This window comes from Acinonyx jubatus, chromosome F2 (genome assembly GCF_027475565.1).
Source record: "Acinonyx jubatus isolate Ajub_Pintada_27869175 chromosome F2, VMU_Ajub_asm_v1.0, whole genome shotgun sequence".
In the NCBI taxonomy this organism is placed as follows: Eukaryota; Metazoa; Chordata; class Mammalia; order Carnivora; family Felidae; genus Acinonyx; species Acinonyx jubatus.
In genome coordinates this window covers 29,387,323-29,414,946 of record NC_069394.1, presented here as the reverse complement: position 1 = coordinate 29,414,946, position 27,624 = coordinate 29,387,323, and the positions used below count along the sequence as shown (strand labels likewise).

The 27,624-nt window shown below is 38.1% G+C and overlaps 1 protein-coding gene across 2 annotated transcripts in view; it reads left to right on the top strand.

The window, feature by feature from the left end:
• The window catches only part of EMC2 (ER membrane protein complex subunit 2), a 451,211-nt gene that overhangs the window by 259,934 nt on the left and 163,653 nt on the right, over positions 1 to 27,624 (top strand). For both annotated transcript variants that reach the window (XR_008292581.1, XR_008292580.1), the window contains exon 15: positions 6,877 to 7,009. The gene's annotated coding sequence lies outside the window, so the exon portion shown is untranslated. The remainder of the gene's footprint in view (positions 1 to 6,876; positions 7,010 to 27,624) is intronic.

Below are 27,624 nucleotides of genomic sequence, written 5' to 3'. Positions count from 1 at the left end.
AACAAGAGAGTATATAGTCATTTGTGCTTAGCATTCCTAAAGACAACAAACATTTAAAAGTCTGCAATGACTGTAGCATGTCTGAACTGGCAAGTGGTATAAACTGGAAGTGATCAAGGATATTTTGAAGGATTCAAGTTCACTGCAATTTTGACCATGAAGAAATGCCATCTACTGAGAGAGAGAGAGAGAGAGAGAGAGAGAGTCATGTTAAGAATTTTATGTAAATAAACATGTTCCTGTAGGAGGCATAATAAATAGGGAACCAAAAGATATGGGAATAAGCTAGTTAGGAAGTAGAGTCTCCAATAAAAATCTCAAGGTTAGGGGTATAAAATTGGTGTACAGAAATCGGTTGCATTTTTATACACCAATAATGAAGCAACAGAAGGAGAAATAAAGAAACTTATCCCATTTACAATTCCTAGGAATTATAAAATATCTAGGAATAAACATAACCAAAGATGTAAAAGATCTGTATGCTGAAAATTATAGAAAGCTTATGAAGGAAATTGAAGAAGACACAAAGAAATAGAAAAACATTCCATGCTCATGGATTGGAAGAATAAATATTGATAAAATGCCAATACTACCCAAAGCATTCTACACATTCAATGCAATCCCAATCAAAATTGCACTGACATTCTCAAAGCTAGAACAATTAATTCTAAAATTTGTATGGAACTACAAAAGACCCCGATCAGCCACAGTAATAGTGAAGAAGAAAACCAAAGTGGGAGGCATCACAATCCCAGACTTTAGCCTCTACTGCAAAGCTTTAATCATCAAGACAGTATGGTACTGGCACAAAAACAGACACATAGCCAATTGAATAGAATAAAGAACCCAGAATTGGACCCACAAATGTATGGCCAACTAATCTTTGACAAAGCGGGAGAGAGCATCCAGTGGAAACAAGACAGTCTCTTTAGCAAATGGTGCTGGGAGAACTGGAAAGCAACATGCAGAAGAATGAAAGTGGACCATTTCTTACACCATACACAAAAACAAACTCAAAATGGATGAAAGACCTAAATGTGAGGCAGGAAACCATCAAAACCTTAGAGGAGAAAGCAGACAACAACCTCTTTGACGTCAGCTGCAGCAACTTCTTGTTTGACACATCTACAAAGGCAAGGGAACTAAAAGCAAAAATGAACTATGGGGACCTCATCAAGATTAAAAACTTCTGCACTGCAAAAGAAACAATCAACAAAACTGAAAGGCAACAGACGGAATGGGAAAAGATATTTCCAAATGACATATCAGATAAAGGATTAGTATCCAAAATCTATAAAGAACTTACCAAACTCAACACACAAAAAAACAAATAATCCAGTGAAGAAATGGGCAGAAGACATGAATGGACACTTTTCCAAAGAAGACATCAAGATGGCCAACAGACACATGAAAAGATGCTCAATGTCACTCATAATCAGGGAAATACAAATCAAATCCACACTGAGATATCACCTCACACCGGTCAGAATGGCTAAAATTAACAACTCAGGAAACTACAGATGCTGGCAAAGATGTGGATAAATGGGAACCCTGTTGCACTGTTGGTGGGAATGCAAACTGGTGCAGCTGCTCTAGAAAACAGTGTGGAGGTTCCTCAAAAAATTAAAAATAGAACTATCCTACAACCCAGCAATAGCACTACTAGGAATTTACCCAAGGGATACAGAAGTTCTAAGGCATAGGAGCACATGTATCCCAATGTTTATGGCAGTGCTTTCAACAATAGCCAAATTATGGAAAGATCCTAAATGTCCATCAACTAATGAATGGATAAAGAAGATATGATTTATATATACAATGGAATACTACTTAGCAATGAGAAAGAATGAAATCATGCCATTTGCAGCAACGAGGATGGAACTGGAAGGTATTAAGCCGAATGAAATAAGTCAGTCAGAGAAGGACAGATATCATATGTTTTCACTCATATGTGGATCTTGAGAAACTTAACAGAAGACCAGGCAGTGGGGGGGGGGGGATGCAGGGGGGGAGAAGGGAAGGGGAAAAAATAGTTACAAAGAGAGAGGGAGGGAGGCAAACCATAAGAGACTCTTAAATACAGACAACAAACTGAGGGTGGACAGGGGGGTGGGGAGAGGGAAAATGCTTGATGGGCATTGAGGAGGGCACTTGTTGGGATGAGCACTGGGTGTTGTATGTAAGCCAATTTGACAATAAATTCTATTTTAAAAATCTCAGGGTTAGGACAAAATATAAATAGAACATAAATTCATAGTGTTCTGCAGTTGTAGTAAGGCATATCACCAAATGATTTTAGGACACACACATGCATGTGTGCGCGCACACACACACAATTTCTGTACTCCTCTTGCATAGTATTTTATTGGACAAATAACAAAACTCCCGTGTAGTCCTTGGTTAAGGCAATATGTTTGATTCCAGTCAACAGATTTATTTTAAAAGCCTTCAAGTGGGAGAAGTGAAAGGAATCTGCATTTATTGAGTGTTCATGGTGTTTTAAGCATCTTTCCATATCATATTACTTAATCCTTACAACATGTCTCCAACATAAGTATGAGCTGCTCAACTTAATGATAATAATGATTAAATTTGGGGAATGTATGAGCTTTGCTCAAGGTCACATATAGCAAAAACGATACACATGTACTCATAGTCCTTGTGTTTCATCTCCCACTCCTTACTCTGACTTGTGACCCTATCACTTCAGTAAAACAACTCTAACAAAGTTTATCAGCAATTTCCATGTGACTAAATTCATTGGATACTTTTCAGTTCTCACCTTACATCATTCCAGCAGCATCTCACACATTGTACAATTCTCTCCTTCTGGAAACACTCTTATCTAAGTCACCTTTGCTGCTATATCAAAATGCCATAAACTTCGTGTTTTAAACAACAGAAATTTATTTTCTCACAATTATGGAAGCTGGAATTTCAAGATCAAGGTGCCCACAGATTTGGTGCCTGGTGAGGACCTACTTTCTGGCTTTCAGAGGGCTACCTTCTTGCTGTGTGCCTAAATGATCTGTTCTTTATGGGAACAAGAAGAGAGAGAAGGCTCTTGTGTTTCTTCCTCCTCTTATATGGGCACAAATTCCATCATGGGGACTCTACCCTCATGACCTCATCCAAACCTCATTACCTCCTTGCCTTCAAATACCATTGTGTTGGGGATTAGGATTTCAACATATTAATTTTTGAAGGTGTCATAAGTAAGAGATGAATCCCTGGGTTCTACCCCTGAAGCCAAGACTACACTGTATGTTAACTAACTTGAATTTAAAAAAAGTAATAGTTGGGGCACCTGGGTGGCTCAGTTGGTTGAACATCTGACTTTGGCTCAGGTCATGATCTCATGGTTCATCGGTTCGAGACCCACGTCGGGCTCTGTGCTGACAGCTCAGAGCCTGAAGCCTGCTTCAGATTCTGTGTCTCCCTCTCTCTCTGCCCCTCCCCTGCTCTCACTCTGTCTCTCTCAAAAGTAAATAAATAGGAAAAAACATTTTTAAAAAAGTAATAGTACTTCAAAATACTAAACTGAACTTATAACCTGCTCCCCCACAAAAAAATATCTATCCAACATACATACATACATACATACATACATACTTGATCTTTTCTAGAATACTGTGTTACAAGGAATGGCACCACCATGAATTACACTGCAATTTTCATTTATTGGCATAATTAGTGTCTGTTAGCCAGTCAGCCAAGATATTAATTGTGCAACTACTATCTGTTCCAGTACTATTCTAAACTCTGGGCAAACAGTGGTGACCAAAACAGGCAGAGTCCCTATGTTAAGAATTATATGATCTAGTGAGGGGATACATAAAATAAAAAAAAAACAGGGAAAGAGGTTAAGGTGTGATTGGAAGAGCTGCTATAGCTAGGGAAGCCCATTCTTTAAAAAAAATTTTAATGTTTACTTTTGAGAGAGAGAGACAGAGTGTGAGCAGGGGAGGGGCAGAGAGAGAGACACACACACACACACACACACACACACAGAATCTGAAGCAGGCTCCAGGCTCCGAGCTGTCAGCCCAGAGCCTGATGCAGGGCTCAAACTCACAAACCGTGAGATCATGACCTAAGCCAAAGTCAGATGCTTAACTGACTGAGCCACCCAGGCACCCCTAGGGAAGCCCATTCTGAAAAGATACCAAATGATTTGAGACTTGAACAATGGAAAAAGGGAAGCCACATGGCAGTGTTGAGGAAGAGGAATCAAGTAGAAGGAGCAGCAACTATAAAGGTCTTGAGATGCAGTTGAGTTTTACATGTTCTAGAACCCAAATGCAAGCCAGTATGGCTGGACCATAGTGCAAGAGAAGGATAGTGGAGGGAGGGAGGTTAGAAAGTTCTGCAAGACAATGACATTCAGATCAGTTCTCTGGAGTAACAAAGAAGTAAAACAATGACAACAAAAAGCTAGGTTAGCAGTTGAAGAAAAAGTTACACTTATAAGAAGTTAGATAGTGGTTTGTCATTGTACCTCCTGAAACATAAGGAATAGAAAACAGGCCTGGCATATTCTCAATCTTGATATCTACTTTCATACTGTCCCCCTTTTAGGGGAAGTTTAGAGGCAGATGTGATGGACTTTATTCCATGTCTCTAAAATCACCCCATGGTGAATGGACAAAAACTGATGAGTTCAGAAAATTGTGAGAAGACTGGGAATTTTGGCTAAAGTGTTTCTTGTATACAAAGGATTGAACATAGAAATTCTATTGACATCTAATTACTGGCATGTGCAGGCTGATAAGTGTTACCAAATGCCTTCCTAAATAAGTATAGGGTGGTGTGGAAAGAACTGTTTCTCTGTTGGTTAAATGGTGAAAGCAGTAACCTATTAAGAGAATTATTCTCAGAGACTGAATGCTAATTGATTTTATGTGCATGTCAAGAAGCCAATCAATGACAGGCTTGCTGCAAAATAGCAGAGCAAAGAAAAATATACAAAGCAGATTGTAGTCAAATGTGGAAAGCATCTGACCTTATCACTGAAAATATCTAGTTTAATGAACATTTTACCAGTTTGACATCCATAAACTGCATAAAATCCATGATCTGGAATCTCTTTCACTCTGAATAATTGTAGATACATGTAAATTTGTTTAATAAAGGAAAGCAACTTTATAACTTCAAAACCCTAAAAAAATTTCTATTGAAATGAAATTTATATAATATAAAATTAGCTATTTTAAAGTGTATAATTGATTGGCATTTGTACGTTGTGCAAAAATCATTGTCTAGTTTTGAACTATATAGTTCCAAAAAGTGGAAACAACCCAAATGTCCACTAACAGATGAATGAATAAACAAAATCTGATATATCCTTACAAATGAATATTACTCAGCCATAAAAAGTGAAGTACTGATACATGCTACAATGTGGATGAACCTAGAAAACATGCTAAGTGAGAAAAAAAAAGACCAAATAGGTAACATTATATGGTTCCATTTATACAAACTTTCCAGATTAGGTAAATCCATGGAAACTTTATAATTTGTGATATGATGAGTGATGGCTGACTTCTCCTCTAAGCACTGTAAACCTTTATGAATGTTGGGACTATACCTTATTCATCTGTTTCCTCAGCCCAAAACATAGTTCTTGGCACATAGAAAACCTTCTGTATCAGTCAAGGTTCTTATAGAAGTAGAACCACCAGGATATGTATGTGTATAATATTTACAGTATTTATCATAAGGACTTGACCTTCCATGGTTAATAGAGGCAGAAGAACTAGTCTATGTGATGTTTAGTTTCTAAGTCTAGCACTGGAACCAATTGTCCATGTGCAGGTAGTTGGGAACGCAAGATGGTTATGGACTGGGGGAAAAAATACAAACTGGAAACTGTGAGTTTGAACTGGAACCCTTGAGAATGAACGAATGAACTGGAACCTCTACATGGTCCTTATCACCTCCAAGTTTACAGTTTTAATGACGAAGGTTTTCTTCAGAAGCTAGTGCCTGCCCCATTGTCACAGACCTAAACACAAACCTGGACCAGGAGTTGGAGAACTTAGAGCTACTGCTGCCACCCTCCAGCCAGAAAGCCAGGAGGTTAGCTCCAATAGGCAGGAGCTGCAGAAGTGCCCTGTACTGCACCAGCCTTCTCAGCACTAGAAGACAGCTGGGCTTCACTTGTATCTTCCATGTCTGCACCTGAACTAATCCCATGAAGGAAAGGTGGATTCTGGGAAATGTACTTCAAGCTTGGTTAAATTGATGTAATGCCTACAATTACCAGGAATGCTTCTGGAAAAATGAGTAAACAAATGCAAGATACAATGCTCTAGCAAGCATTTCTGTAATTTCCTTGCCTGCAGAGTATATGAGAAATATTTTTCAAGTACCCATATAGACAAGAAAATGGATTGAGCACTCTGCTAGCATTGTTGTTTTATTATATCTTCACAACAACCCTATGACATAATCACAATTTTTATTACGCAATTATTTTTTTTTAATTTAATGATACAGGTATTATTACAAAGATCAAGCAAAAGAAGCACAAATTGTTAACAATAGGTACTTAGCCTCAGTAGCAAATAACTGACCTAGAAAACCAGATTTAGATCTATCCCATTATAAAGCCCATGTACTGTCCACTATATTGCCCTGTGCTCCACAGTCCCACCTTGATTTTCTCCATTTTATGTATAGTGAAGTTTTCTGCTGCTTTCTCCTCTTTTCCATCTTCCTCCTTTTCAAGAAAAAAAAACTATCTTTTTCTTCCCATGTAACTGCTATTTTGGACAGCTGAGTTGTATAATGTATACTTGTTCAATGATGCCTGTCAGAGATATTATGAGATTCAGCATCAGAAAATGACAGAATCCTTTCCTTTTTTTCTCTTAGGAGTGAATTATTCTCTCCCTCCTGGTCTCTTTGCTGTGCCCTCTGCTGTTAAATCCACTTCCATGCTCTCAGTGATCTTCCATAAAACCATGAGCACGTCAAATTCTGAGATATTCTTCTCATCTGTTTGTGGGTGAGTCTCACAGGTCTCCAAAAAGTGTGCTGTTTTGCAATAACATAATACTCAATATTATCACAAAAAGACTTACTATATGATTAGCAGATTAAAGAATTGTGTGTATTATCTGCCTAAGATCAAGCACAAAAGTGTTAATGACTGTTTTTGGGTACTTACCATGAGCATGGTCTGAGATAAGAGTTTTATATGAATTATATAATTAATCTAAATGACCGGTCAATGGAAGGGTTAATTATATGTTGACATTAAAAAAATTTTTTTAATGTTTATGTATCTTTGAGAGACAGAGAGAGACAGAGCACAAGCAGGGGAAGGGCAGAAAGAGAGGGAGGCACAGAATCCGAAGCAGCTCCAGGCTCTGAGCTGTCAGCAGAGCCTAATGTGGGGCTCAAACCCACAAACATTAGATCATGACCTGAGCCAAAGTCGGATGCCTAACCGACTGAGTTTTAAATGAAAAAATCTGAGGCTTAGAGAAATTTAAAAATTTGCTCAAAGATATAGATAAGTAAATTATCAGGTCCATTTGATCTGAAAGCCCTTGGTCTTAATTATCATGAAATTTCATTTAAAACTCCTTACCAAATTCTTCCTATTTTATTTAACAAATATCCATTGAGTGCTTACTAGATGTTCCAGTATTAATAGCAGGTTAAAATTCCATCACACAGGATAAAATAAGGAATATAGTCACGATCATATTCTTTTGTCCTAACAGCTATCATCAAAGCCAGTGTATAAAATATGTATTAATATTTGGTAGGTGGAAGCCTTTTTGAAGTGTCTCTCCAGAAAGGCTGGGAATGCAGTAATTTCCCCCCAATGACATTAAGATTGTTGCTCTTGTTTTAGTAGGCAGTAGTTAGGTACATCTAACAACTGCAAGTTTAATTGACTGAATTTTTAAAATTCAAGCTTTTGTCTGTGTATTTTATGTACACAAAACAAACTAGGAAAGGATATGTCTTATTTTCATAAATTTTACCTTTTCATTACAATGCTCTGTGAAGATAGGGATCTAGAGAATAGAAGAACCCAACTTATGGTAACAAATGGTTATGGAGATTTCTGCCGCTAGAACACTGGATCCTCTCTCAAGCTGTTTCAGATTGTCCTTTTGCTATTTGTGCTATAGTTTCCTCTCTCCCCTTCATAATGTTTCCCCCCCCCCACCCCCCCCGCTTTTCATCTTAGATCTTTAGTGCATCCACAGTGGAAAGGCTGTGAAACTTGACTGGAAGGGGAAATTTCATTAGAGAATATAGAGCACAAGAACACTGGAGACCTGGCCAAAGTGATCTTCTCTAAAGTCTGTCATCTACTTCTTTTCACAGCACATATGGGATTCTTGATTGGAATAGCCAGTGGCTGTCCACTCGGTCTAGTGTTTGCTAAAGCGATTCTTTAACCTAGAGCTTCAGTGAAACAACAATAAGAGTCACAGAGATGATTCCTCCACAACATGGGATCAGAACTATGTCTGGTTTAACTTAAGCTACTTTTGTGAATATTGCATTGTATGTGATAGATGGATTCTGACACAAGCTTCATTTCCTCCTTCACTGTGTGAATTAATTTGGCTTGCCATGGCTCAGAGCATAATACTTTGTAATGGTTTGCATTTTGCTTTCTCTCTTTGTACAGAGTCAACTGATCCTCTTTTTTTGTATTTTTGTTTTTGTTTTTATGTGATTACCTGATATCTCTTCTTCTTTTGCAAGTATACTCAAAGTTTACTTTATCAACTGAGTTGTTTAAGGGAAATACTTCCTTCAATATTTCTGAAGATGATCTACTTCCAATTATCCCTCACCCTGGATATCTGTCCTGGGTGCCTGGCTTTCATTGTTTTGTTGCTTGTTTTTCATATATATACTTTTTTTTTCAGAGAGAGAGACAGATTGTGAGTGGGAGAGGGCAGAGCGAAAGGGAGATGCAGAATCCGAAGCGGGTGTTAGGCTCTAAGCTGTTAGCACCGAGCCCAACACAGGGCTCAAACTCACGAACCATGAGATGATGACCTGAGCTGAAGTTGGACACTTAACTGACTGAGCCACCCGGGCACCCCACTTGTCTTTCCTTTAAAAACAATGTTTATGTATTTATTTTGAGAGAGAAAGAGAGAGCACTTGCATGCGAGCAAGTGGGGGAGAGGCAGAGAGAGAGGGAGAGAGAGAATCCCAAGCAGTCTCTGTGCTGTCAGCTCAGAGCCTGACACAGGGCTTGAACTCACGAACCATGAAATCATGACCTGAGCCAAGACAGAGTCAGACACTTAACCAACTGAGCCACCCAGATGCCCTGTTTTTGCTTTTTAATCTTGACAGTTCTCTATCTATCTGTGCTGTGGTAATACTTCTCATGTATGAAATGGCTACCATATATAACCTCTTGCTTTCATAGTAATTCTTCAGAGTGGTGTTCCCTCTGTTTTACAAATAAAAACCCAAGAATCTGAGAAATTCGACTATTTTTCTAAGGTCATACATCATGATTTAAATCTATGTCTATCTGAATTAAATCTCAGAGTTACTGAAAAGGTATTTTATCCATTTCTCAGTGTAGTGAGAAAAGACTATTTGAATGGAAGAAAATATGTAATGGTCATAAGGCATGGGGCTCTGCAGTTGGACTGCTTGGGCTCAAACTCTGGTTCCACCTTTATTGTCTAATTAACTTTGAATGAATTACTTGAAATTTCTGAGAAATAGTTTCCTCATCTATAGAATGGACATAATTATATTAGCTAACTTTCTGGGATACTGTGAGGACTAAACATGGTTTCACATATGATATCATCGTTAAAGGATGGTGGCTGGCATGTGGGAAGAGTTTAGTACATGCTAGCTGCTGTTACTATTATTGTTATTATGTTTCCTAACTGAAAAGTAGTTTACTAAACAGAAACATTGGTGTCATGATGTTTACTGGGAAATAGAAATGAAAGTCCCTCATGACTTTAGAAGTTCAGAGGTTTGAGTGTTTAACTATTTTATACCCATGGTCACATGGGGCCATATCTGTACTGGAAGAAAGAAAGGATTTTTTTTCTTTAAATTAGTGCTTTCCAAGCTATGGTAATATTACCCCTTTTTTTCTGTCCTGACTCTGTTCTTAAATATGAAGTGGAATATTCACCATTTACCACACAATGCATGAAGTAGCCTCACCCTATAAAACCCTATTCCTGGAAAACAACCTTGGCTTGGCTTTGGTGATTCTAAATGTGAGTATCAGAGTCCAAAATTGACTCCCTGGAAAGGCTGTTCAGACAGCAGTTAACAAATCACCCTCTAACAGGAAGAATTCCCGGACAAGCTGGGCAGGATCAGGGCTCTCACTTCCCATAAATCTCCTACCAGCCATTGCCCTTCTTTCTGGGAATTACCACTATTGTTTTCCATTTTCTCTTAATCCCTTCTTCTGACTTTCCCTCTTCACTTTCTATCCTCATTCCTTCCTTTCTTTTCTTCTCTTAGGGAATTAAAGGAGATATGAAAACCAAATATAAAACTTACCCCTTGGTATGCCCTGTGTCTGTAATACTGTGTGTGCTGTGTATATTTAAAGTTGGGAATTTAGAACTTCAAGGGGAGGGACAATGTCTAGTCCTGCTCTGGATGATACCTAAAACAGAGCTTCCCACTCTGCCAAGGCCACAGAGTCATTGACGAGGGTCACATTCTCAAAACACACACACACACACACACACACACACACACACACACATGCACGCATACATTCGTGGGTGTTAATCTTATTCAGTGCTCCATAGCATTGACCATAATACCTCAGATGTATTTGGAGAAAAATTATATTGAAATAATAATCATAAAAGCAATGAACAATTGGGGCTTCAATTTGGGTTGTAAGAATAATCTCTACAAAAGGATTAGAAAAGAAAGCCCAGGCACCTTGAACAAAACTTTCTCCTCTGCTTTGCTGTAAAACATCTATTAAAGGCATGGTGGTCTTAATTACTTAAAATATTGAAATTAGTTCAAACTGTCCCTTTCTGAATTTCCTGGTGTTTGCCTATACTGGAACATTCCTCACCTTGGTGAGGTGAGTCAGCTTTTTCCAGTTCTCTAGCTCATTAACTGACTTGTCCCTCTGCCAGTGGTTTCCAAACCACTCACAAGAGTGCGACAAAATTTCACTGGTATGAAGTAAAATGAGAAAAATAAGGATAATGTGAGAACTTTTTTTAGGGCTAAATTTATTTAATTGAAAGGAAGATCATTTACTCTGAAATTATGTAATTTCTATATTTTTGTGACAAAGAGGTCTTTCTTTTATGAAAAGATCTGCAAAAGAGGAAAATTGAGGAATCGTGGCCTTAAACTTTGGGAAATGTGAAATGGAAAAACCACCTTAGGCCACACATGGGGTGCATGTATGTGTGTGTGTTTATAGACAGGCGCCCACCTCAAGGGATCAAGTAACTGGACAGTTCATAAAGGAGGCTCTGAACAGGGGACCCAGTATGGAGTGTTAGCCCCAGTTAGATGGCTGCTAAAGCAGAGGAGTTACTGAAACAGAAGGGGCAGTTCTTCTGTCATTACAGAAAAACTTTTACTCTTCACATTGCCCTTTTGGGCTGTATTTTCTTCCTCTGATTGGTGTCATTTTTAACCTGATTTCACTTGAATAAAATTGTTCCCTAGGGAAAGCCTTGATGAGCAGGCAACGAATTAAAACAGGAAATGAATGAAAAGAAAAAAAAATGCTCTGATGATATTCCTAGTTATAATGGTACTTTAAATGAATGTCATGGCTCAAGTTTTCTAGAAAACAGAATGCAGGACAAGGCTTGATTGATGATGCTTTTTGTTTGGAAGTGCAATTTCAGGACAGCAAAAAAGAGAGAAAAAAGAAGTGCTTTCACACGCATAGTGCATTTAATCATCTCAACAGAAATAAAGCAAGTAAGTGATCTAATTGAAATTTTGAGAAGCTGCTTTTAAATACCATTTTTGGACGTCCTTAGTGTTTCCATGATTAATAAATGAGTGAAGGCACTCAGGCAGGTGAATGGCCAGCCCAGGTCTATATAGTGGGAGAGTGGCACAGCGGGATTCAGAATCAGGCTGAACTGTTGAGCCGATGGGCCTTCCCCATAACTGCAGACTGGCAGCACACGGCTTCTAGAGGGATCTCTGGGACAAGGATTATTATTCTAGTTTTGAAGAAAAAGGAAATAGATGCATTGGAGAGTTTAGTAATCTGTCTAAAAACAAACTAGCAAATCAAATCCAATTATGAAAAGAAAGAAAAAAATAACAAAAATCAAATGATTATAGTGGGTTCGGGAAAAGCATTTGACAAAATACAACAGCCATTTATAATTTTTAAAAAAGCACAAAACTCAGCAAACAAGGAATAGAGGGGAACTTCCTCAACTTGAAAAAGAACATCTGCAAAAACTTCAGCAAACTTCATATTTAATGGCAGGAAACTCAAAGATTTCCCACTAGGATTTGGAATAGGCAAGGATGTCCCTTCTTACCAGTTCCTTTTAACATTGCATTAGAAGTCCTAGCTAATGCATGAAGACAAAAAAGGAAATAAAAGGTATACAGATTGAGAAGGAAGAAACAAATGCTTTATTTGCAAATGACATGATTGTCCATGTAGTAAATACAAAAGAATCAACAAAAATACTTTGAACTAATAAACTATTGTAGCAAGGTTCCAGGATTAACAAAGTTCATCTACAAAAGTCAGTTGCTTTCTTGTATGCCAGCAATTAGCAAGTGGAATTTGAAATTACAAACACAGTAACATTTATATCATCATCCCTTCCCCAATGAAATACTTAGGTATCAGCCTAACAAAATACGTACAAGATTTGTGTGAAGAAGACTACAAAACTCTGAAGAGAGAAATCAAAGAATAATGAAATAAATGGGCAGTTACTTGACATTCATTGATAGAAAGACAGTATCATCAAGATTTCTGTTCTTCCTAACTTGATCTATAGATTCAATGCAATCTGAATGAAAAACACAGGAAATTATTTTGTGGACAAATCAATTTAAAGTTTCTATGGAGAGGCAAAAGACCCAAAACAGCCAACACAATATTGGCAGAGAAAAAAAAAAAAGTTGGAGGAATGACACTATCCAACTTCAATATTTATTGTAAAGCTACCTGAATCAAGATAGTGTGGTATGGGTCAAAGAATAAACGGAGTAATAGAACAGAATGGAGAGCCCAGAAATAGGCCCACACAGATATAGAGAACTGATCTTTGACAAAGGAGCAAAGACGATAAAATAGAACAAGCATGGTCTTTTCAACAAATGGCACTAAAACAACTGAACATCTCTTTGCAAAAAAACTGAGCCAAGACACAGACTTTACAGCCTTTACAAAAATTAACTTAAAATGGATGGTAGACATAAATGTAAAACACAAAACTATAAAATTCCTAGAACAATAGGAGAAAATATATATGATCTTGGGTTTGGCCATCACTTTTTAGATGCAAAACTAAAGATAAGATCCATGAAAGAACTAATTATAATTCAGTTTTTCCGTAAACTTAAAACTGCCATAAAAAATAAAGTCTGTTTCAAACAAGCAAACAAACAAACAAACAAACAAACCTGCAACAGATGAAGAGTGGATGGGGATGAGGTTTAAAAAAAAAAAAGAAAAGAAAGAGAGTAGCAGACCCCTAGAGAGAGAGCACTGCTTTCCAATTAGTTAGCATTACCTTGGGAAAGTAGCAACTTCCCTAGGCTGCATTTCCTCTTAAGAAAGTAAGCATGTAGAATAGGTGATCTCTAAGCCTCTTTTAACCCTCCCACATGCTCAGTTTTGGAACAAAGTAATCGAGGATACTCTTGGGGGGCTCACGTAGGTGCTAGGAGTCCTGAGGAACTCAATGAGTCCTCTTGCCCCAAATTATTACCTTCTTTACCTGGTGTGTCCAATAGTAGTGACTCACTTTTTGTGTTATAAAGTCTATCTCTCTGCATATAGTAAAAGCAAATCCGGGGTGCCTGTGTGGCTCAATCAGTTAAGCGTTTAACTTCAGCTCAGGTCATGATCTCACAGCTCCTGAGTTGAAACCCTGCATAGGGCTCTGTGTGGCTCAGAGCCTGGAGTCTGCTTTGGGTTCTGTGTCTCCCTCTCTCTGCCCCTCCCCTGCTTGCGCTTCTCCCTCTCTCTCTCTCTCTCTCTCTCTCAAAAATAAACAGTAAAAAAAAATAATAATAAAAAGCAGATTAATCCCTGCTTTCTAATACAACTACCTTTAAGAATTATATCTTCAGGCATAGGTTAGTTAGTGTGCATTTTGTCAGGGCAAATCCAGTATGTATCAGAGCGAAATCTAGTATGTATCAGGTGTTCAATATATTTGTTAAGTAAATGGGTGGATGAATCAATAATTTAAAGGAGAGGGGTGCAGAGGTGAGTAGAGCTGTAGGTGCACAGAATTGTTTAGAGTCATGGAAAGAGGCATGAGCCCTAGAACACGGAATATATGGAGAGAAGCTCCAGAGATAGTTTTGCCTGCTTCACACTTATGCTTGAGACTTGCCCTGGGAACCCATTCCATCCCCATTTTTCATCAGTCATTCATTTATTAAAGGGATGCCTGGGTGGCTCAGTGGGTTAAGCAGCTGACTCTTTTCTCAGCTCAGGTCTTGATCTCAGGCTGTGAGTTCAAACCCCATGTTGGGCTCCACCTGGGGCTTGAAGCCTACATAAAGGGGGGGGGGGGAAGAGTGAAAAATAAGAGTGAGAAAAATAGAGATCAAGATATAATCATTAATATTCACATTTCTTAAGTAACTACTATGTGCCAGAAACTGCACTCAGCATCAGGGATTCAATGGTGAGTGTATATACCTCTTCATAGTTATTTGACTGGTTCCTCACTTAATGCCCACACAGCAGAGTGGATACCAGGCTTCCACCCACTTTCCTACTCTTGATACTCTTACACACCGACACAAAACTCAAGAAAGATTTTAAATGTTTTGTTCATCCAACTTCCCAAGTTTTACTGTTTTGAAGGCTAGCTGAAGTAAAAAATTTTTGTTGGTTTTCCTACTGTGAATAAATGCTGCCCCCTTCTGGAACATTAGCAGAAGTGTAGAAGACTGACTTCTGGCCAGGAAAGCTTTATAGTTCAAGAAAAGTCAGGGGTAGGAAGGGGTTTAGTTAAATTTCATTGTTTTATCAATGGGGAGTTTGGTGCTTGGGAAAGTCAACTTGCTTGTTTTTATCTTGTGTAAGGAGAGAGTGACAACAGAGAATGAAAGAGGGGACTGAAACTTATGCTTTCAGACTTAGTTCATGGTACCTCTTTTCAAGTTTACTAGACTGGGGATGGTTGTTGATATTTTTGTTGCTCCTCCATGTGTATTTATCTATCTATTTCTCCTCCATTTTCCCTCACATTCAGTCATGCTTCATCTCATACTCCCCTTTCCACAGTGCAGTGACAGACAGACTCATTTTGAGGACCCAGCACATGTTAAGAGCTATCTCAGTCAGTCTGTCTGTGTATCTGTGTGTCCTCTGAATTTTGTCCATCTGACTGTCATATATCTTCTATAGGTTTCTGGATGAGGGAGTTTAAATCCCACTCCCTATTCCTGAATTTAAGTCTACAGGAACAAACCTCACATTGTCTTCTCCTCCATTCAGATAGTCATTCAGCAAATATGTGTTGCCTACCCACTGTAAATTAGTTCAAAGTAAGAATATCTACTCAGTGATCCCTGAAGTTCAAGGAAATAAACATCTTATGTAATATATGAGACCAAATAATATATGTCAAATAAATCATTCAAAACACTACTTATAATAAAATTGTGATAGTATTTAATTTCCATCTACTTCCGTAGTTGATATCCACATATTTATGCAGCTTAAATTTATAAGGATTTTTAAAGCCCTTCACTCTACTGAGGATCCATCTTAACTTGTGTAGCAAATTCTGTAGGCTGTCCAGAAAAGAAAAAGCTAAGATAAAACTAGAAAAAGGCCTACAAGTGGGAGTGGAAATCAATGAACTTATGCTTGTAAGTGTTCTGAGCATGAAGGTTCTTTATCTGTGTAACCAATGCCTGGAATTCTATTTTAGTGTATTACAGAGGAATGCAAATTTAATGAAGAGAAAATTGATTAGAAGAGAAAGAGAGGTACCTAATTCCTGAGTGGATATTGGGAAAGTTGTTTAATCCCTCCAACATCCACATAGAGGGCTACTTCTAGCCCATATGGTGTCTTTGGGCACAATGGAAAAGGCACACCCTTTGGGCCAGTGTTGCCCCACAGACACTAAACTTCGTGAACAGAACATGAGCTGGATCTCAGCCCTCTCTTGCCCCTTAGTCTGGTCTCCTTGTGTCATGAGTATCTGCCCCAATATATCTGATGCTCTGGCCAGATACTTCAACAGTAAAATGGAACTTGCAACTGTTTTGTGCTCTTCACAAGGTTGCTGCAGGGATCTCATGAAAAAGAAGTATACATGTATGTACACATGTATATGTACATACATACACACATGCATGCATGCATACATTACATAAGCTGTATTATACAGAATCTAATGTTCTGTGTTTGGAAGGGAGGTTATTATATCAATAATCACAGATACTCTCATTAGAGATGCTCAGAAGAGGAGAACTTGTAGTTGCTAATGAGACATCTGTTATAAATGTCATCTAGAAAGGCCTGAGGATGCCCGTGTTCTGTAAAGCACAACATAGATTTCTTGGAAACCTTCTCTTGTTTGTACCAAAATTCCAAACGGCAAAGCCAGTCTTCATAGAGCATTCTGAATCCTGTAGCGTGAATTCACACAGGTGGCTACTGGCAGAGGACTGTGCTGGCAGCTGATGGCAGCAGGTGCTGAGAGCCATCCCTGATCACACCAGAGGCACCAGCTCTCTCATCTCTCTTTTGTATTCCTAAACTTCTCAGGCCCCTGTTATTTCTTCTAGAAGAATTAGCTCAGTGTGCATGTTTCAAAAATATTTCCAATAATTAGGCTTTTAGTTTTATGGTTCAGTTTAATTTAGGAAAACAAATCACCAAGGTAAAGAAAGTAATTTTTCACTCCTCTGGCCAAAGCCAAAGTATATACTAATTTTATACCTACTCTCTCTCTCTCTCACACGCACACACACACACACTCACACACACACACTCAAACACCACTAAGTATGCTTCCACCTTAGGCTCTTTGACCCTTCAGTGTTTCTGCCTGGAATGCTCTCTGCATATCCAGATGAATAACCTCTACCCTCCTTTAAGTCTTTGTGGCTTGTTTAATGATGTTGACGTGCAATGAATATCGATTGAATTAAATTGAACACTGAAGGTGGTGGGAATTGTTGACCTGTACGTTTATTTTGAGCTTAATAGGTTTTTGAAAATTACTTGAAAATGTTTCTCTATAATTATGTCCTCTATTTAAGTCTGATGTTTATTATATATCATTATTCATATGTAGCTTAAATGAGCTTATCAGTATTTTTTCCAAATACTTATGCTGACCAAAAATCTGGCAGACAAACCAGCTCCTATGCTTGCTTGGTATTAACTTGTGGAATTACCAGGTGTGAGCGTACATGCACATACATGTACACATGTATGTGTGTATAGGAATACCTGAAATTCTTGGAGGAATCCAAGTCACTAGAAGATGAAATAGGCAAATGGGGCAATAGATGGATAGACAGTGACCTTGATCTAGAGACTTTGGGCAGCTGTTCCTCTTACAGCCTTGAAATACTGCTTTCTGTGTACTTTATACTCTTTAATTATCCCCTGATTCCAACCTTCTCCAAAGAGATTTTCAAAATTACTTGGACTGGCCAAATCATGGTGGAAATCATGTTTTGAAAAGACAAACACATGAATATTTTAGCACTAAGTTTAAAGTTCACATAATCTTTTGAGTCTTTAGTAAACCATAATCTGGTTTCAAAGCCTATAGCTACATTCTAGGATATCTACATTTTTAAGACAAACTGCTTTCTTATTTGATTTTTTTCTTAATGATATAGTTTCATGACTATGAGTCTAATCATATTATCTGGATTATATCCCATATTTACCATTTACCAGAAGTGTGGCTTTAGGAAAGTCATATAACTTCTCTGGGTCTCAGGTTTTCATCTGTGATTTTTTTTTTAGTTCAAGCGTTTAATCATAATCCAAGATGTTGGGGGTACTTTGGGACAGTAGCAGGAACAAAGCAAGGCCCAAATTACTCTGCTCCTGAGGCTCAAATGCTGTGCAGGATCCCAGGACAGGGTAAGCAACAGGTTCCTATCCCCCATTCAGAGGAGGACACAATGGGGCACAAGTCTCACTCCAGCCCTCCTCACAATGGAGAATGTCTTTCTAGGCTGCCTTGGAATACCCAGCCCTGCCTACCTGGAGAATACAATAGAGAATGACTGATATGTTAGAGCCTAGTGATCCTGGAAGGCAGGAAAAAGGGACCAGCTTGGTAGAGCTGGTCAATACCATAAAGTATAACAGGATTACTTCCTAGAGTTACTGACAAGAGTTGATGAGATTGCATTTTAAAGTGCTTCATGAAGTAAACACTTAATAAATATTATTTATAATTATATAATAGGATACGCTGTGTTTGATGTGTCCTTAAGTATTTCCTCTGCAGTTTTCCTTTGCTTTACTTTTCTACCTAGAAGCATCACATGGCAATTCTGTTGAAACTGCTTCCTTTGTAGATCATTGGAGAAGGGTTGTAGAGACCATGATGTTGATATCAGTAGACTGCCAGATTCTTAACATGTGATAAGAGTGGGAGATTGTGGTGAACTATGCCAGAATCTTAATGTATTCTTTAAAACCAGACCAAATCTTGTCACCACATGCTGCAACTCTCTGCGTTTTGGAACTGCATATGACTCTTGGTGCCCTTGTAATTCATTTTCTTCCTCTAATTTGCTGGTTTTCCTTTTCCAGTTATCAAGTATTCAAGGTGAAGGGAGAAATAAAATTTATTTGGTACCTACTCTATGCTGGAAATTGGGTTCATCCCAACCCTTTCTATCTCCATTTTTACAAATGTTGAGGTTAAGAGGTTAAATTATTTACTCAAAGTTGTACAGTTATTAAGTGGCCAGTTAGAGATTCCATTCCTGATCTCTCTTCCTCTCCCCGACTCTTTGTGAATTAGAAAGCTGCCCCTTTAAAGGCCCAAAGAGTATTTTACTCTCAATGCCAAGATGACCCTTACTCCTACTCCAAGCACTCTCTGTTGTCTTCTACTTATCATAACCCTACTTATTTTTCAGGTGTTGTCACAATACTATGTTCTCCATCTCCCTTATCATGCTGCAAAGTCATTGTCTTGCAAGATGTAGAACATCTAACACCGTGCAATGCAACATATCAGGAGCATGTGTTATTATATGGCTAACACTGTTTTAGGCACTGATGAAAAGGGAGTAAGACGTGCAAAACAAGCAAGATTTCGTCCAGATGAAAGAAGGCTTCTTCAAAGTTACCTATGGCCACTACTCATTTGATTTATAATAAAAATAGATAGACAAAAGAAAGAAAAAAAATCAAGCCATTTATTTAGCATCAGTTTTGTGACCAGCCCTACGATGGGTGCTGTGCATATATTGACTCTGGCAAGTTGTATAACTAAAGTAGCGGAAACACACGAAAAAGGGACCAAATTCATAATTGTGCCCATTTGGGCTGCTGCATGGTCTAGGGAGTTAAGTGCTAGATAGATGCAAACAAATACACTCATTAGTGAAGTGAGTCTCACATCAAATGAAAAGAGATACAAACAGGAGGTACATACATGACTTGTATGCAAAGTTTTGAGAATATCCTATTTATTTACTCAGAGAAGGTGCAGTCTCTTCAAGCATGTCCACAATTACCTTTCATTTTTTCTTAATAAGTTTTTCTTTTCTACCAGGCAACTGCATTTTGATTTGTATGGATCACTCTCTCACTGTCACAAAATGTTAGATAGTTAGAAACTGATCAGGTTTTCCAGTTAGCCACTCAGACTTCTTGAATTCCCATTTTGTGTGGAAGAACACAATCTTGCTGACTTTATAGGTGTATAACAGTAATACCACCTTAGAAAAAGTTCTTTCCTAGGGAGAGACCATGGCAGAAGTCATTGGGAAGGAAAAGACAGGCTGGAAACTAAGGTTCCATTGTCTGGGAGCTTTTTGAAACAGGAAAGTAAAAAGAGAATCAGGAGGGCAAATGTATATCACCCAGCATTTGCTACTTGACCAGGACTTAGGACTCTGCACATGCTCTCCTCCTGGGTACTCTATATTTAAGCTCTAGAACTACTGATCCTGGCTCCACTCTATGAAATAATTCAAGAGCATGGGTTTTAGAGCTAGAAAGACTTGTTTTAATTGTGAGTTTTCACATTTAAAAGTGTCACATTTCACATGACTTTGAACACTTAATTTTCTAAGCTTCAGCATCCTAATAGTTGAGTATCTGAGATCCTTCTTCCTTCCTTAGGAAGGCCTGGATTGCTATATACTTTCCCCTTATGACCATCTTTGCTGTGTCCCAGAGGTTTTGGGTTGTGATGTTACCATTTTCATTGACTTCCATATACTTTTTAATTTCCTCTTTAACTGTTTGGTTAGCCCATTCATTCTTTAGTAGGATGTTCTTCAGTCTCCAAGTATTTGTTACCTTTCCGGCTTTTTTCTTGTGGTTGATTTTGAGTTTCATAGCATTGTGGTCTGAAAATATGCACGGTATGATCTCGATCTTTTTGTACTTACTTAGGGCTGATTTGTGTCCCAGTATATGGTCTATTCTGGAGGCCGTTCCATGTGCACTGGAGAAGAATGTGTATTCTGCTATTGTGGGATGAGATGTTCTGAATATATCTGTCAAGTCCATCTGGTCCAGTGTGTCAAAGTCATTGTTTCCTTGTTGATTTTTTGATTAGATGGTCTGTCCATTGCTGTGAGTGGGGTGTTGAAGTCTCCTACTATTATGGTATTAATATCGACGAGTTTCTTTATGTTTGAATTATATATTTGGGTGTCACCACATTTGGTGCATAAATGTTTACAATTGTTAGGTCTTCTTGGTGGGTAGACCCCTTGATTAGGATAAAATGCCCTTTTGTATCTCTTGATACAGTCTTTAGTTTAAAGTCTAGATTGTCTGATATACATGATAGATGGTTCTCCATTACCTTATTTTCAATCTGAAGTTGTCTTTAGGTCTAAAGTGGGCCTCTTGTCAACAGTATATAGATGGATCTTGTTTTCTTATCCATTCTGTTACCTTATGTCTTTTTATTGGAACATTGAGTCCATTGACATTTAGAGTGAGTACTGAAATATATGAATTTATTGCCATTATGATGCTTGTAGAGTTGGAGTTTCTGGTGGTGTTCTCTGCTCCTTTCTAATCTTTGTTGCTTTTTGACATATATATATATATATATATATATATATATATATATATATTCATCTTTTCTCCCCTCAGAGAGTCCCCCTTAAAATTTCTTGCAGGGCTGGTTTAATGGTCAAGAATTCCTTTAATTTTTGTTTCTCTAGGAAAGTTTTTATCTCTCCTTCTATTTTTAATGACAGCCTTGCTGGATAAAGAATTCTTGGCTGCATGTTTTCTGATTCAGCACACTACTTTCTGGCCTGCCATTTTTCTGTGGATAGGTCTGCTGCAAACCTGACGTGTCTTCCCTTGTATGTTAGGGACTTTTTTTCCCTTGATGTTTTCATGATTCTTTCCTTGCCTGAGTATTTTGTGAATTTGACTATGATATGCCTTGCTGATGGTCGGTTTTTGTTGAATCTGATGGGGGTCCTCTGTGCTTCCTGGACTTTGATGTCTGTGTCTTTCCCCAGGTTAAGAAAGTTTTCCGCTATGATTTGCTCACATAACCCTTCTACCCCTATTTCTCTCTCTTCCTTTTCTGGGACCCCTATGATTCTGATGTTGTTCCTTGTTAATGAGTCACTGATTTCTCTAATTCTTAAATCATGCTCTTTTGCCTTAATCTCCCTCTTTTTTACTGCTTCATTATTCTCTGTAAATTTGTCCTCTATATCACTGATTCTCTGTTCTGCCTTGTCCATCCTTGCCGCCACTGCATCCATCCGTGATTGAAGCTCAGTTATAGCATTTTTAATTTCATTCTGGCTATTTTTTACTTCTTTTATCTCTACAGAGAGGGATTCTAATCTATTTTCGACTCCAGCTAGTATTCTTATTATCATGATTCTAAATTCTGGTTCAGACATCTTGCTTGTACCTGTGTTGGTTAAATCCCTGGCTGTCGTTTCTTCGTGCTCTTTCTTTTGGGGTGAATTCCTTCATTTTGTCATTTTGAAGGGAGAAAAGGAATTAATGAGGTAGAAAAATTGAAATTGAAAAGAAAATTAGCAGTAAAAAAATATTAAAATTAAAAATTAAAAAAACACATACACAAATCGAATAGATGATGCTAGAGCCTAGGTGTGTTTCAGTCTGGGTGTGGAATAGTGGTTTGACAGATTAGAGAAAAGAAAAAAAAGGAGGGGAGGGGGAAGGAAATCATTTGAGAATTTGAAAAAATGAATACACTGAAGTAGACCGAAATGAGATGATGGGGGTAAAATAGAATTTGAAAAAATATACACAAAAGTAAAGAATGTAGTAGAAAAAATTAAAGAAAAATATTTGTAATAAAAATTAAAAATAAATATGAACTTTTTCATTTTCTCTATTTAAGAAAAAAGAAAAAAACATGAAAAAAAGAAAAAAGATAAAAAAGAAAAGGAAAAAATCGTTTGCAAATTTGAAAAAGTGAATACACTGTAGTAGACTAAAATAAAATGATGGAAGTAAAATAGAATTTGAAAAATTTACACAAAAGTAAAAAATATAGTAATAAAAATTAAATAAAAATATTTTTAATAGGAATTGAAAGTAAAAATGAAGTTTTTCTCTTTCTGCATTCAAGAAAAAGAAAAGAAACGAAAAAGAGAAAAAAGAAAGAAAAAAGGAAATTGTTTGAAAATTTGAAAAGGTGAATACAGTGAAGTAGACTAAAATAAAATGATGGAAGTAAAATAGAATTTGAAAAACTTTACACAAAAGTAAAAAATATAGTAATAAAAATTAAAGAAAAATATTTTTAATAAAAATTGGAAATAAAAATGAATTTTTTCCCTTTCTGTATTCAAGAAAAAGAAGTGTAAAAGAGAAAAAGGAAGAAAAAAAAGAAAGAAAATTGGATAGATGAACCTGCTAACAGATTGAAGTAAGACTGAAATCACTTCATTTTCCCCTAGAAGTCAGCTTATGTAGCACTTTATAGTCCATAAATTAAGCCAGCAGTGAGACTTGTGTTCTTGAAGAGTGAGGTTGGCCCAGTTGGGCAGGGCTCAGTGTAACAGCTTCGCTCTCCACTAGATGGCGCTACTATCCTACTGGGGTGGATTGTTGCAGTGCTCGTAGGTGTGTATTCGAATGCACGGGAGCGGTGAAAATGGCACCACTCAGCTACCCAGTCTGTTCTCCCGGGTCAACAATCATGCACTCGTCCTCGGTCTTCTGCTTTCATCCACTCCCCGCTTTTTTACTCTCCGTGACCAGGCCCCAGGCAGTACCTCTCTCCCGAGTTTTGTCTCAGATGCGGCTGTTTTCCCTGGCCCCTTACTTCAGAAGGACTGTGGCTTTGACCCGTTCCACCCCTCTGTGGGAGGGTCTCACTGAGCAATGGCTGAATGAGCAAGGGCCGAATGTCGGCTGCACCCAGGAACACTCGCTGCACCCTGCTACTGCCGGTGCCCCGAGACTGCGGCCAGGTGCCAGCCTGCTCCAGAAAAAGTTTGGGAGATAGTGTAGCAGCAGCACCTCAGGGATTATGGAAAATCACAACACACATCTGGCACCAGGCTTCACCCTTAATGAACTTGTTCCAGCACCAGCGAATGTGGTTGTTTTCTGGGGTCTGCTGGGACCAGGTGGCTTCAACAGTTTCTACCAAATGTCCTTCCATCAGTGGAACCGCTTTTCCCGTGTGGCCCGAGAACCTCCCAGACCCCACTCTGTTGCTGGGGATTCGCCCTTCCCACCAGAGCACTGCCAGGTATGGAGCTGCGGAGTTGCAGCCTTTGCACTCCCCTTGTTTACAGTCTTAATGGAATTTAAGCCCTCTCCTTTCTCCTTTCTCCCTTTTTAGTTTAGTCCCTGCAGCTGTTTCTAATTTTCCACTTTCTCTCCAGCTGCTTTTGGGGAGGGGTGCTTTTCCCATATTCTCCCCCCCTCCCCAGTCTCCATCCTCTCTCCACCCGCAAAAGTGTTTCCCTACCTTTTGCGGCTTCTGGCTGCCCAAATTCACCTCTCCGCGCCGCATACCTGGTGAATTCTGTGGTTTAGATTGTGCAGATTGTTGTGTTAATCCTCCAATCAGTTTTCTACGTGTGTAGGATGGTTTAGTGTTGGTCTGGCTGCATTTCACGGACATGAGACACACAAAAAACTTCCATTCTGTTCCTCCATCTTTAGCATCCTAATAGTTGAAATACGGAACAATGCCTGCTTCAAAGAATGCCCTGAAGTTTAGTATATTTAATATTTATGTTTGTCTGCCAGTCACTATATAATACCCAGGAGAAACTGTAAATAAGACAGATAAGGTCCCAGAACTCATGTAATTTATTAGAGGAATAATCCTATGTTGAGCAGACATTTAATTAGGATCATGGGAAGTCCTGCAAAGGATGAAGGTAGAGCCCAGGTGAGCACAGTAGGGAAACTATACCTAGACTGGAGAAGTGCATTTAAGCTGAGACCTTGAAGCTTTGCACTGAGCATAGGAAACTTGTCTTGGGAAATGGAAACAGCAAGTGCTAAGACTCTGTGGCAAAGAAGGGCTCAGGTGTGGTAAATAACCTGATTATGCAACAACTGTATTCCAAGGGCAGTGAGGGCCAGGAGGAGATTTCTACATGAAGGAATGACATGACCTCAACTGCATTTGCTTTTTTCAATAATCTTAAAATTTTGAAATGATCACCAACTTACAGAAAATTTGTAAATATAGGAAATAAACCTGTTTACTTTTTTTTTTGGAACCATTTGAGTAATTTGGTGACCCTTTACTCACAAATACATTTAGTATGTATTTTCTACGAACAAGAAATTCTCCTATGTAACCACAATACAACCACCAGTGGTAGAAAATTAATATTGATACATTACCACCAACTAATCCTCAAAACCCAATCAGGTTTCACCAGTTGTCCCAATAATGTCCTTATACTGAAAATAGCAGAGTCAGAATCCTACTACAGCCTATGACTTAGTTGTCATGTCTCTTTAGATTTCTTTAGTTTGGACAAGAACTTAGTATTTCCTTGAATTTCATGACTTTGAACCTTTTGTAGATTGCAGGCCAATTATTTTATAGAAGTCTTCTCAGTTTAGTTTGTCTAATGTTTCCTTGGCAAGAGTAAACATGAAGTGATGCTGTAGTCTCATTGTATCCTATCAACTTGTCTCAATTTGTCCCATTACTAAATGGCATTCACTTTGATCACTTTGATTAGAATGATGTCTGCAGGGCTTCTTAACACTAAAGTTACTGTTTCCCCCTTATAATAAATAAATATTTTACAGGTAATACTTTGAAGCTATGTAAATATCTCATTCATCATCAAAATAATAATTGAATTATTTATTAATTTGTACCTTTATTGACTCATAGTTTCCTGCTTTATTCAGTGGGTTATAACTTGTGAACATTCTTATTTAGATGTTCAAGTTGTCTCTCTCCCCAATTTGTTCATGGAACCCTTTCAAGTGAGCTTTTGAATCCTTTTGACATGGCCCCTTCGTTTTTTGAACACTTGCTTGCCTCCTGGATCAAAGGCACCTCTTGTACTTTTCCTCACCCAGTGCTGAACCTGAATGATCTCAAGGCTCTTGGATACTTTTGGGAAAAAGAACTTGGAAACCAAGATGTGGGCACTGAGAATGCTCGGTATACTACTGGGATATTACTACTTCAGTCCTCACAGTGGACAGAAGTAGGAGCATATGCATGTGTGTGTGTGCATGTGTGTGTGTGTGTTAATGAATCTTGTGGTATTGGATTGGAACTGGAGGTATCAGTGTGGAATCATGATTTAAAAAATATATATGGATTGAGAAATAAATGTGTGTGTGTGTGTGTTCATATTCTAGTTTTTTCCTTCTTATATTTGTATCTCCCTTTTCCAATAGTGAGAAAACTGTTTCAAAATATTCTTTACATGTTTATTTGATAAATTTGGGTATGCAACAAATCTCCCATATCCATTGCCATCTCCTCCTGCACAAATTCTTGCCTCCCCCTCCTTGGGCTCTTACACCCAGTGACAATGCAAGGATGCTTACCTCATTGTGCTTTGGGTTCAACTCACAGTGCCAAGCCACCTGTTCAAATGGATGCTCTCCATGCCTACCCTGCTCAGGCTCTGATTTTCAATGCCAGGCTGCTCCCACCAAGTGGAACCTTCCTCATGTTGCTTAGATATTGGCACAACATGACAAGCTGCCCCACCTTTCTCATCCTGTTTGAGCGCTCATTCCCCACTGCAATCTACTCCCTTACTCCCTCTGTGAAACCCTTCTCACCTTGCTCTAGCTTTGACACTCCGTGGTGGGGCCTTGAGTCAGAAATATTCCTTTTATGCCAACGTAATAGCAAGGAGGCTAGTGTGCCTTGAATAGAATGAGTGAGGGATATCAAGTGGTGAGGGCCAGATTGTATATGGCCTACAGAGCTATTTTAAAGACTTTGGCTTTTGTTATAAGTGAGACAGGGAACCTTTGGAGGTTTCTAGTGACATGATCTGACATGTTTTAGAAGAATCCATCTGGTGCTGTGCTGTGACTAGATGAAAGAGAGACATGGTTAGAAATAATGTGCAGTGTATTATTACAGTGTATTGGTACAACATGTGGGTATACTTTAAATAAAAAAACCATACATCAGCATGGGCTCAAATTCTATTATCTACAGTGGTACAGTATTATAAATGTCTGAAAATCATTGTTCACAGTGGCAAGAAAAACCAGCAGCTGAATGGTATTACATGGGAAAAGGGTAGACTTCTTTTGTTCCTAGGTTCAAAGAACTGATTAGTGATAACACCTGCTAGAAACAAAACACCTATGATACACTACTATTTCTACAACACTAATGAGAAAAGAGAAATTTAGGTGGGATTAAGTTGTTGATTGTGTGGGGATGTTCTGTGTAAAGATTTGAAGCAGCAATGCTAGTGTGTGTATAATTTACCTAATGTTGTTCTGTATTCTTATGGACTTCTAAAACAACATTGAGGTGATCCAACATTTAATAATTTGGTATCATTATGAAAATAGTACATTTTCCAATCTTATGAAAACATGTAATTTATATTAGTGTAGTTTATATTCTTTTTAGAAATAATTAGAAAATAAGCAAAAAGGAGAATAAATGAAATGTATCCATTGTAGCATACTACAAAGATAGGTATTGATAACATTTTGTGTACATATTAAATCCTTCTAATCATGTATGTGGTGTACCAATAAAAATTACACAAATTATTCAT